Raw genomic sequence first — 11,222 nt, forward strand, 5'->3', positions numbered from 1 at the left:
AACATCCTCATCTAAATTCCAAGATGAACCCCTAGAATTTATTCCTGCTGCTAAATCTGTCGGTATTTTTTAATGGAGGGTTAAACTTTGTACAATCTCACTTCAGGATAAGAAGATTTTAACAGGAAAACACCCCACCACACATGCACACACACGTACATGGTCGTGACCGTCTATATAATGAGAGGAAAATACAAAAATCTAAGATTTTAGAGTCAAAATGGGTCACAAGAAATTATCTAGATGAAAATTTTAAGCATGTTGGGCCTCCCCGGTGGCGCAGCGGTTGAGCGCTGGGTTGCGAAGTTGCCCGCAGCCTCTGCAGCGCCGGTTTGATCCCCAGCTGCTCCCTGGCCACCAGAGGAGGGTCCCACATGGCGCGCAGACCTCTCCTGGCGCCCGCTGCTCCCCTCAGCAGTGTACTTCGGTCCTTCTGCCTGCTCTGGCTCTGGAGAATTCTCTCACCCTCCCGCGCTTCTGACTGTACCTAGTGCTTGTATAATTAAATAAATGAATAAAAAAAATGAATAAATAAATCTTTAAAAAAAAAAAGAAAATTTTAAGCATGTTATTAGCCCTATGTTGCAGAAGAGATATTGGAGCTCAAAGAGAATGGATGTTGCCCCAATTTATAGATCTCTAGAACATTTATGTGTAAACATACTCATTTATCTGCACTATCAACATATTTAACACTTTGGAGAATTTTTTTTTTTACTATTTATACTTATCATATACCTATAAAAGTCAAAATGGTTCAGAAATAGTTTTTGTCAACCTGTTTTTATTCTTACATTTCTACTATTTCCCTGCTATTTCTTTCCAAATATGGAACTATTGATTCTTCATATCATTTTTAAATTCAAATAAATTCAGTTTACTCAATATTTAATAAATACTTATGCTAAGAACTAAAAAATGCCCATTCTAAAGACCTTAAATCCTTAGGTCTGAAAGACTGTGGAGAATAAAAGAGTTGACAACTTATGACTAAATGTAAACATGCAAACACTTGGTCTGAAAGGTGCAGGGCGTGTCTCTACGTACCACCTAGTCTGAGATCCTGTAATGATTAATGCATTAAGATTGATTTTGGGGGCCTCCCCTGTGGCGCGGCGGTTGAGTGCTGGGTTCCGAAGCTGCCTGCAGCCTCTGCAGTGCCAGTTCGATCCCCAGCCACCAGGTGAGGGTCCCACATGGCGCAGAGACTCTCCTGCCGCCCGCTGCTCCCCTTAGCAGTGTGCTTCATCAGTCTGCCTGCTCTGCTCTCCCCTCTGGCTCTGGTGAATTCTCTCACCCTCCCGCACTTCTGACTATACCCAGTGCTTGTATAAATAAATAAATAATTTTTTTTAAAACCACTTTAAAAAAAAAAAGAGTGCTTTTGGGGCCTCACTGGTGGTGCAAAGGGTTAACACACAAACTATGAAGCTATCCACAGCCACTGCACCATGAGTTCCATCCTGGGCCGCAGAGCTACCCACATGGCGCTGCAGACCTCTCCTGACTCACCTGTTTTCCCCTCAGCAGTGTATTTTAGTCAATCTGCCTGTTCTGTTCCCCACATCTTGTGAATCCTCTTAACCCCCACACCTCTGGCCTGTACCCCAGTTCTTGTATATATGAATAAAATAAATATTTTTTTTTAAAAAGTACTTTTGAAGACTTCCTCTATATGTTGGAATGATGAACAAAATATAAATATAGATGGCTCCAGCCCCTCTAAATACAACCCTTTGGGAGCTAGAAACAAAATCAATTAGCTGTAAACATCAGCAAATAGTAATACCATATAATTAAATAATACATGAGGGCTACAGATCATCAAGTGTTACATGAGTACAGAAAGAGTGAAAAGGATAGGTCATCAGTTTCTGAGAGGACTGAGAGAATCAAGAGGACATAGGCTTAACACCAGGATTGATAGAATGCAATAGGAAGAAGGGAGGGTAACAAACAAGATAATAAACTACATGGTTGAAATGAGGAAGTTTCAGAGGATATCTTTCCATGAATTATCCCCATTTGGGGAGGATACTTTTCCATGAACAGTCCCTGGATCTGTCAATTTTCAAACTCTAAAATTTTCCTTTAGACTAAGATACTTGTTTTAGTGCTTTACTTTTCCTAATGGATCATAAAGGAAATGTCTATGCAACTCTCTACAGACTCAAAATCTAATTAGAATGAAAATCAAAAAAATGAAAGGAGAAAAATGGGAAGGGAGCACCAAAATGGGAAGTCAATACAGATTTCATAGACTTAAAAAAAAAAATTAAAGGGGATTTAGGGGATAGTGGAATTATGCTATATGATTCTGTAATGGTATATACATGTCAAAATCCATAGACTGTAGAACACAAGGAGTGAACCCTAATGTAAACTGTTGACATTTTTTAAATTATATTGAACCAATAATGGCTTATCAATTGTAACAAATGTACCACAATGATGCAAGATGTTAATAGGAGATGCTATCTATATGTGGTGAGGTGGGAGAGTATACAGGATCTCCATGTGCTTTCCACTCTGTAAATTTGAGACTACTCTAAAATAGTCTATATATTTTTTAATTTTTTTATCTATACTTTACTAAGTGAAATTTTAGATTCATTCCATCTTCATCTCTAAAGTCTGAAAAAGTAGAAGTCCCCTGAGGTTTTCCTAATCTTTTACAAACAAGTGGTCTGGACACCAACAGAAGTCCTCTGACAAAGAATTTGCCCTAAAATGCGAATTACTACACTGCTTGTATGAAAAAGGGGGAAAGTGTCCCAACTTAACTAATTTGCCAGCAAGCAATACTGTGGATATGGTAATGGGTTCATGGTTGTTAACATGCAGACCCTAACTGGAACACTCCCATCTAAGAAAATGCCTTTAATTCACAGCACAAGAATGTGTTTTCTGCCCTTAAAGTGAAATACACACTCATTTATTTTTATTTGAAAAGTAATTTTTGATTACAAAAGTAACTCATATTCATGATAGGAAATTTCAAAAATATAAAAAAGTCTTTTTCAACTGACTGTTATTTCTTCTTTTATATATCTCATTCTAGAGTTTCTATCTATGAATCTAAAATATTAATTTCTTTAAATATTTTAATATATTTTTGCCCATGAATGGTAAAATTGTGGTGATGTGTTTTGTTTTGTTTTGTTTTTAAATATTTCTCTATTCATCTACACAAGCACTGGGTACAGTCAGAAGCACAGGAGGGTGAGAGAATTCACCAGAGCCAGAACGGGGAACATAACAGGCAGACCGACAAAGTACACTGCTGAGGGGAGCAGCGGGCCCAGCAGGAGAGGTCTCTTCGTGCCATGTGGGACCCTCGCCAGTGGCCGGGGACCGAACTGGCACTGCAGAGGCTGTGGGCAGCTTCGCAGCCCAGCACTCAACTGCAGCGCCACTGGGGAGGCCCTGTGGTGATGTTTTAAGTTAATAAATTAGGGCCTCTCCAGTGGCCTCAGGGTTAAGTCTCAGCACTATCACTGGCCTGAGTTCGGTTGCTGGCCACGGAGATAACCCACATGGCACAGCAGACTGATCCTATTTCACCCACTGCTCCCCTTAGCAGTGTAATTTCAGTAAATCTGCCTGTTCTGCTCCCCACTCTGTCGCTGGTGAATCCTCTCACCCTCTGAGCCTCTGGCCTGCACCCCAGTTCTTCTACACAAAATAAATAAAACCATTAATTAATTAATTATCTACATAAATTGCTTAAAACTCCATTTTTCCTGATCTTGTTTCCAGTTTCCCTAAAGTTGACTTCAAATTTCATCTATGAGTGAAAGGTAAATTACAGGATATTCTACAATAAACAGTCTTCTGCAAATTTCACAACTCTCCAAAAATGCAGAAGCCAACTTTTCAGCAATACACACACTCTACAGGTGAAGCCACCTCTATGCTACAAGGAAATGACTTCTTGTATCAGTTGAAAGATATTATTTTGTGACAAGAACATTTCGTTCTTTGGAATATAAAGCCTGACCCAGAGTACATATTTAAATCATGTCATTATTTCATTTTTAGTTTGTTACAACATATTTAACCTTCCAAAAGAAAGGTATAAAAACAGCAAATAAAATACAATACAGTAAACAGGTTTGAAGAAACCAGTGGTATAATGCCATGGTGAAAAAAATTGAAATGTAAAAAATGATGCTCTTCTCGCTATGTTTTTTTTTTAATTTTGGACAATAGTTGTACTTCATCAAAATATTTTATGTTTAAAAAAGAAATTAAAATGGAAGTGTAGCAAGATTTCCATGTCCCACAGTGCATCAGACTACAGACAAACGTCCATAAAACTGTCTGCACTGAGGTGATAAGGTGAAGACCCAGCCAAAAATAAAAGTTCTCCCCTCAGCTAGGTCATTCTTCAATACGGTGGAGGCCTAAGATGCAAAATTCTTAAGTGTCTAACAAAAGAATCCAATGATCAAAAATGTTAAATAACATAAAAAGCCACAGAAGGCCAAAAATTGTGGATTATGTCCACACAGCCAAAGCATTCTCCCCTGAAAGGACTTTGTGGAATATTTCTTCAGAAAGCTATTACTTAGGAAAAACTGGGGGAAATGTTCTTCTCCACCATAGAGTCTCTAATTTAAGGAACAGAGTTATTTGCCTTTCTCTCTCATTAGTATTGGAAAAGTAGAGGCAGGATGGTTCTGAAATATGACATCTATGAAACAGGGAAGAGACAGAGAAGACCCTACTTCTAGTCGTACAACCCACCTGACCATTTCTTTATTGTCAAAGTACATGCTATGTCCCACTTTTCTCCATTCCTTTCCCTCCAAAACTTTCACTTTTCTTCTAGTTATAGTGAGCTACTTAAAGTTCCCAAAACGTACCATGTTTTACTTTTCGATTTTGTTTCTACTATCCCAATTGCCAGAAATGCTTTCTGTACCATTCCAAATTCAAGGTGCTCATCCTCACCCTCTGAGCTAGCGCATAGTTGTGAAATGTGTCATGTTTCGGACGACACATTACTTCACCCACAAGACATCCTTCATGTATGATGTTGGTGTACACCCACCTTCTATAGATCCCCATCTCAGTGTTCCCTGAACCAAAATTCTAGCTTGTCCTCCACTGGAAACTTCTTTAAACTTGGCATGAACTGAACATTCAGGGAAAGAAGAAGAAAAAGAAGAGGAAGAGGAAGAGGAAGAAAAGGAAGAGGAAGAAGAGGAAGAGGAAGAAGAAAAGAATAACAAACAGAGGAAGGAAAAAGAAATGGAAGGACAAATAATAAAGAAGTAAAGGAAAGAATAACTTGTTCAGGGGAAAGGATAACTGCCCTTATTTCTTCAGTTGTTTAAAAGACCAACTTTAAAAGACAATGTTTAGAAAAGCATTGAAACATTTTATGTACAAGGATATGAAGTAGAACTTTTCCAGTTCTCTAGAAATTTGGAAATTTCAGCTGAGGCTGTTAGTTCAAGACAATGAATGATCTAACTGATCATAAAGCAGTCATTCAAATATGTAGCTTTACTGTATCTATATCTCATATAAAAGCACTTTTCTAGACATTCAGGATATATCAGCAAACAAAACCAAGTCCCTCGTAGAGCTCACATTCATAAGTAGAAGACAAATGATAAAAATAAGCATGATAAATAGGCAAATTACATAGTATGTTAAGCAAAATAAGAGTGTTGGGGGAAAATAAAGCAGAAGCATAGAGACTAACAGGAGTGACAGGAGTCTGTGGGTCTGTAATTTTAAAGGGATCATCAGGACAGTCTTCACTGGGAAGATGACCTTTGAAAAAAGGCCTGAAGAAGAAAAGAGTTAGTCACATGGATAACTGGGGAAGATCACCCCGAGGCAAAGAAAATAGACAGAGCAAAGATTCTAAGGATGTTACTTGCCTGTCATGATTGAAGAACAGCAAAGAGGTGATAAGGGCTGGATCTGAAGGGTTACAGAAGTAGAAGATAAAATCAGAGGGCAAGGAAAGCGGGCCATGATGTAATGCTGTGCAAGCCATTGCAAAAATTTTGTCTTTCTTCAAAGGAGCAAAGAATATGCAATGGAGCGAAGAAAGTTTGTCCAATAACTGGTGCTGGGAAAATTGGATCGCTACATGCAAAAGAATGAAGCTTGACTACTACATCACACCATGCACAAAAACCAACTCAAAATGAATTAAAGAACTACACATAAGACTTGAAACCATAAAATATACAGAAGGAAATATAGGCAAAAAACTACATGACACACACCTCAGCAACATCTTTAAAGACACATCACCCAAAGCAGTGATAATGAAGGTAAGGATAAACAGGTGGGACTATGTCAAATTAAAGAGCTTCTGTACAACAAAACAGACAGTAACCAAAACAAAGAGAAACCCCACCGACTGGGAGAAAATTTTTGCACACAACACTAATGATAAAGGACTGATCACAAAAATCTACAAAGAGCTGTTGAGACTCAACAAAAACAAAGTAAATAATCCAGTCAAAAAATGGACGGAAGCACTAAAAAGAAACTTCTTCAAAGAGGAAATGCAAGTGGCCAACAGGTATATGAGAAAATGTTCAGTACCTCTTGCAATCAGGGAAACACAAATCAAAACTACAATGAGGGCCTCCCCTGGTGGCGCAGCGATTGAGCGCTGGGCTGCAAGGCTGCCTGCAGCCTCTGCAGAGCCGGTTCATTCCCCGGCCGCCTGCGAAGGTCGCGCGCGCACAGACATACACAAAAACTACAATGAGATACCATCTTACACCAGTGAGAATGGCACATATTAAAAAAAACTAGCAACAGGGGCCTCCCCGGTGGCACAGCGGTTGAGCACTGGGTTGTGAAGCTGACCACAGCCTCTGCAGCGCTGGTTTGATCCCCGGCTGCTCCCTGGCCACCGGAGGAGGGTCCCACATGGCGCAGAGACCTCTCCTGCTGCACCTGCTGCTCCCCTCAGCAGTGTACTTCGGTCCTTCTGCCAGCTCTGCTCCCTGCTCTGGCTCTGGTGAATTCTCTCACCCTCCCGTGCTTCTGACTGTACCCAGTGCTTGTGTAAATAAATAAATCTTTAAAAAAAAAAAAAACTAGCAACAACAAATGTTGGTGAGGATGTGGAGAAAAAGGAACTCTCCTGCACTGCTGGTGGGAGTGCAAACTGGTCCAACCGCTATGGAGAGCTGTGTGGAGATTCTTCAATCTACTTAAGATGGAGCTTCCATATGATCCAGCAATTCCACTCCTAGGTATTTACCCAAAGGACACAGAAACATTAATTCCAAAGGGCACCTGCACCCCTATGTTTATAGCAGCACTATTTACAACAGCTAAGCTATAGAAGCAACCCAAATGCCCAAAAATAGATGACTGGATCAAGAAGATGTGGTACATATACACAATGGAATATTACTCATCATTCAAAAAGATAAACTCATGTAATTTGCAGCAACATGGATGGAGCCGGAAAGGATCATGCTCAGCGAAATAAGCCAGCAAGAAAGAGAAAAATACCAGATGGTCTCACTCATAGCAGGAATTTAGAAAACCTAAATAAGGGACCAGGAGAAAGACTAATTATAATAAAGTAAAAATCAACAAGCAACTATAAGCCAGAGACACACTACAGGGGGGGAGGAGGGAGTAGGAATAAAACAAGGGGGGTTGGAAATTGTATAGGGACTATAACCAAGATGAAAATGCATACATTGTGCAAAAGTGAAAAATGATGTAAAAAATATATAAAATTTAAAAAATAATAATAAATATTTTTTTAAAAAGAAAACTGTTCTAATTGTTGTATTGCAAATAAAGTCTAGAGGGGAAAGGGTAGATGCAGGCAGCCTGATAGAGGTTACTGTAGTAATTTGGGTAAAATATGGTGGTGCCTTGGATCAAAGAAACAACAGTAGAGGTGGTAAGAAGGGTTAGAGTCTAAATATATTTGGATTGTGAAGCTAACAAGACTTCCTGACATATTCAGGGTCTTCAGTGGTACTGAAAATGAAAGACCTAAGACATTGCTCAACATGGCTACCTAGCAGATTGCAGAAGTACACAACTGGAGAGAAAAAGGTCTTTTGGTACATACAGAGTACTCCTGCAAAACTTCAACTAATTCACAGTCTCCCCGTATGAGAGTGCATACAGTAGGCAAGAGAGTCTATGAATAGCACCATGTGAATTAAAAGTCATTTGTCCCTTTCCCCGATCCCTTCTTTTTGCTCTGCAGAAATCAGGTGCAACTTAATAAGCAGAGAAGGAGGAATGGAAAAGTGAAGCAACAGTTAAAGAAAACTCAGTTTTTCTGAACCCTAGTCTGCACACTCAGAAATCAGTGATGAATTAGGAGGCAAGGAAAAGTTTGAGTTGGAAGAGAGAGAGGAGAGGAGAGACTGATGTTTTAGATTAGGCTGAACTTTTCAATATCAGAAAATTAGACTACTTAATACATATAAATGACTTGGAAAGGAATGGAATCTACTCAAGATACAGACAGGATGTAGAGACACTTATATTTGAAAATGATGTCGTAAAAGGAAAAAATATTTTTTATTTGTACCCTATCAACTCAACCTGCTAAATGAAGCTAATTGGTTGTATACATGTGTTAAAACCAATAGCATCTACATTTACTGAATAGCTACAATGTGCCATGTCCTTTTTTAAGAACTTTCATGTACTATCTTTTTTTTTTAAAGATTTATTTATTTATTTATACAAGCACTGGGTACAGTCAGAAGCGTGGGAGGGTGAGAGAATTCACCAGAGCCAAAGCGGGGAACAGAACAGGCAGACTGACGAAATACACTGCTGAGGGGAGCAGCGGGCACAGCAGGAGAGGTCTGTCACACCATGTGGGACCCTCACCAGCAGCCGGGGATCGAACCGGCACTGCAGAGGCTGAGGACAGCTTCTCAGCCCAGCGCTCAACCACTGTGCCACCAGGACAGGCCCTCATGTACTATATTTTTAAACTATCTGGTGGGTAACATTGTTACTTTGAGTTTACAAGTGAGAAAATTGAGAAACAGAGAAATATAGTAATTTACCCAAAGTCCTACAGCTAATAAGACATATCCTATTTGTAGATGTCTCTGGTAGGTGCTTTTCTTAATCAACTCAGTCTGCTATAACAAAATGCCATGGACTAGGCAGTTTATTAACAACAAAAAGCAATTTCTCATAGGTCTGGAGGCTGAAAAGTCCAGGAAAAAGGCATTGTCAGATTCAGTGTCTGGTATATAGATGGTCTTCTCACTGAAATCTCAAACAGCAGAAGGGGAAAGGGGAGCTCTCTGGAGTAGCTTTGATGAGGGCACTAATCCTATTAATGAAGGGTTCTACCCTAATGACCTCCCAAAGATCCCACCTTCAAATATTATTACATTGGGAACTAGGTTTCAACATAATATTTTGTTGATAGTAATACCCCTAGTATGTTCTGTTTGGCTCAAACAATGCTGTTTGTTTTAACTGTATTGAATTACAGTCTGGGTCTTCAGCATAGACCCACAACTCCTAACTTCTATGCCTGCCCACTTCACTAATTTGCACTATCTTAGTAGCTCATAGAGCCACTTAAGTTTGCAATTCCTGTCCATCAGTCAAATCTCACTCCTGTCTCTAATCCTTGTTTTTCACCCATAGGCCTAAATGTATCCTTTGCTTTTACTCTGGAATTTTCTCCATAGCCTCTTTTCCAGATCAACTACCATATTCAAATCCTGTTTAAGACCTAGCATGAACCTTCCCAGATTAGCCTCAGTAAACAACACCTTTCAAATCCTTTGAATTCTAACAGCACTCGCATAGTTTGGATTAGACACTTATTTTTTTGCTTTACTAAAGCACATCTTATCTCCTTCCATCCATGCCCCATCACAGTATAAAGGAAATGTTATTGCTTTGCTAGGCAAATTATTCAATCAAACTCTAATCTAAGTGTTGCAGTAAAGGAATTTTGCAGATACATTTCGGACCCTAATCAACTGAGTTTAAGTAAAGGAAAGTATCCTGGATAATCTAGATAAGCCCGAGATAATCAATTGGGAGGCCTTAAAAGAAGAATTAGTTTCAGAGATTAGAGAAAGGAGAGGGAAGGAGGGTGTAAAGAAGGAAGTTGAGAGAGAGACAGAGAGAAAAAGAGACAGAGACAGAGAGGTTGAGAAAGAGAGGGAAATTCCTGTAGACAACTGACAAACTGACAACTGCTCTGGCCTGTTCCCATGGAATTCTGTGCCCAGGGAGTTCTAGACTGCCTGTGTGCTCCCCTTCTTGAGTGCCTATCCTGAAGATCTGGATCTTACTTTACCCAAACCTTACAACTGTGTCAGTCAATTATTTATTTTACACACACACATTCATCCAACTGATTCTACTTCTCTAGTTGAACTTTGACTAGCTACACAGAAAGAAACACTCTTTTTTTATAAACTCCCACCATGCACAGCATACACATACCCATGTTTCAGTATCTACTTAACACTACTGAATAAACCTAACTCATTAAAATTGTGACAAAGTATTGTATGCATGGTAAAATATGCAGAATATTGGATAAACAAATGTTGAGTGCTAAAAAAAAAAAATTATGAGTAGCTAGCATGGACCTTCTAAAAAGAAAAAAAAAACTTTGAAGCCACTGAGTAAGTTTTGCTTGTAGTCTGGTAATGATTCCTATGGATAAGAGAAAAAGAAAAATATTTCTGAAACACTATCAGCACAAGTAAACGGTTAAATAAAGTGCTTTAACAGAGTTCCAAACAATGAAAATGCAACAAATATGTATTTTTTTCTTTCTAGGTTCCCAATATTTTGGTTCATTCTACCAAGTTGTAATAGTGCTTGCAATAATTGATATTTACCATTTTAATATTAAAGTTTTTTCGCACTAATGGTATTAGATAAAAATGACTTTGATTTGTGATTTTCCCCCAACACTGTGCATTTACAATGCATGCCATGATTATGTATGAAATGGGAATTGAAAATTCCCTTAATATCCATGAGCATGTATTTATGCAGTCTTTAAAATTTAGAATTATGTAGGCTGCCTAAACACTAGATTCAAACATTCAAATATAAACGATTACATATATATGGTAATTGTTCCATATATGAAGGAATTGCAAGGAGCAAAGAAAAGAGCAGTGAGTACAGAAGTTCAAGGTGATAACTTTATAGAAATCCTACTACCTAGTGTGCACGTACATTTTTACAATATTTTAAAG

Source organism: Talpa europaea (assembly GCF_964194135.1).
Source record: "Talpa europaea genome assembly, chromosome: 2".
Lineage (NCBI taxonomy): Eukaryota > Metazoa > Chordata > Mammalia > Eulipotyphla > Talpidae > Talpa > Talpa europaea.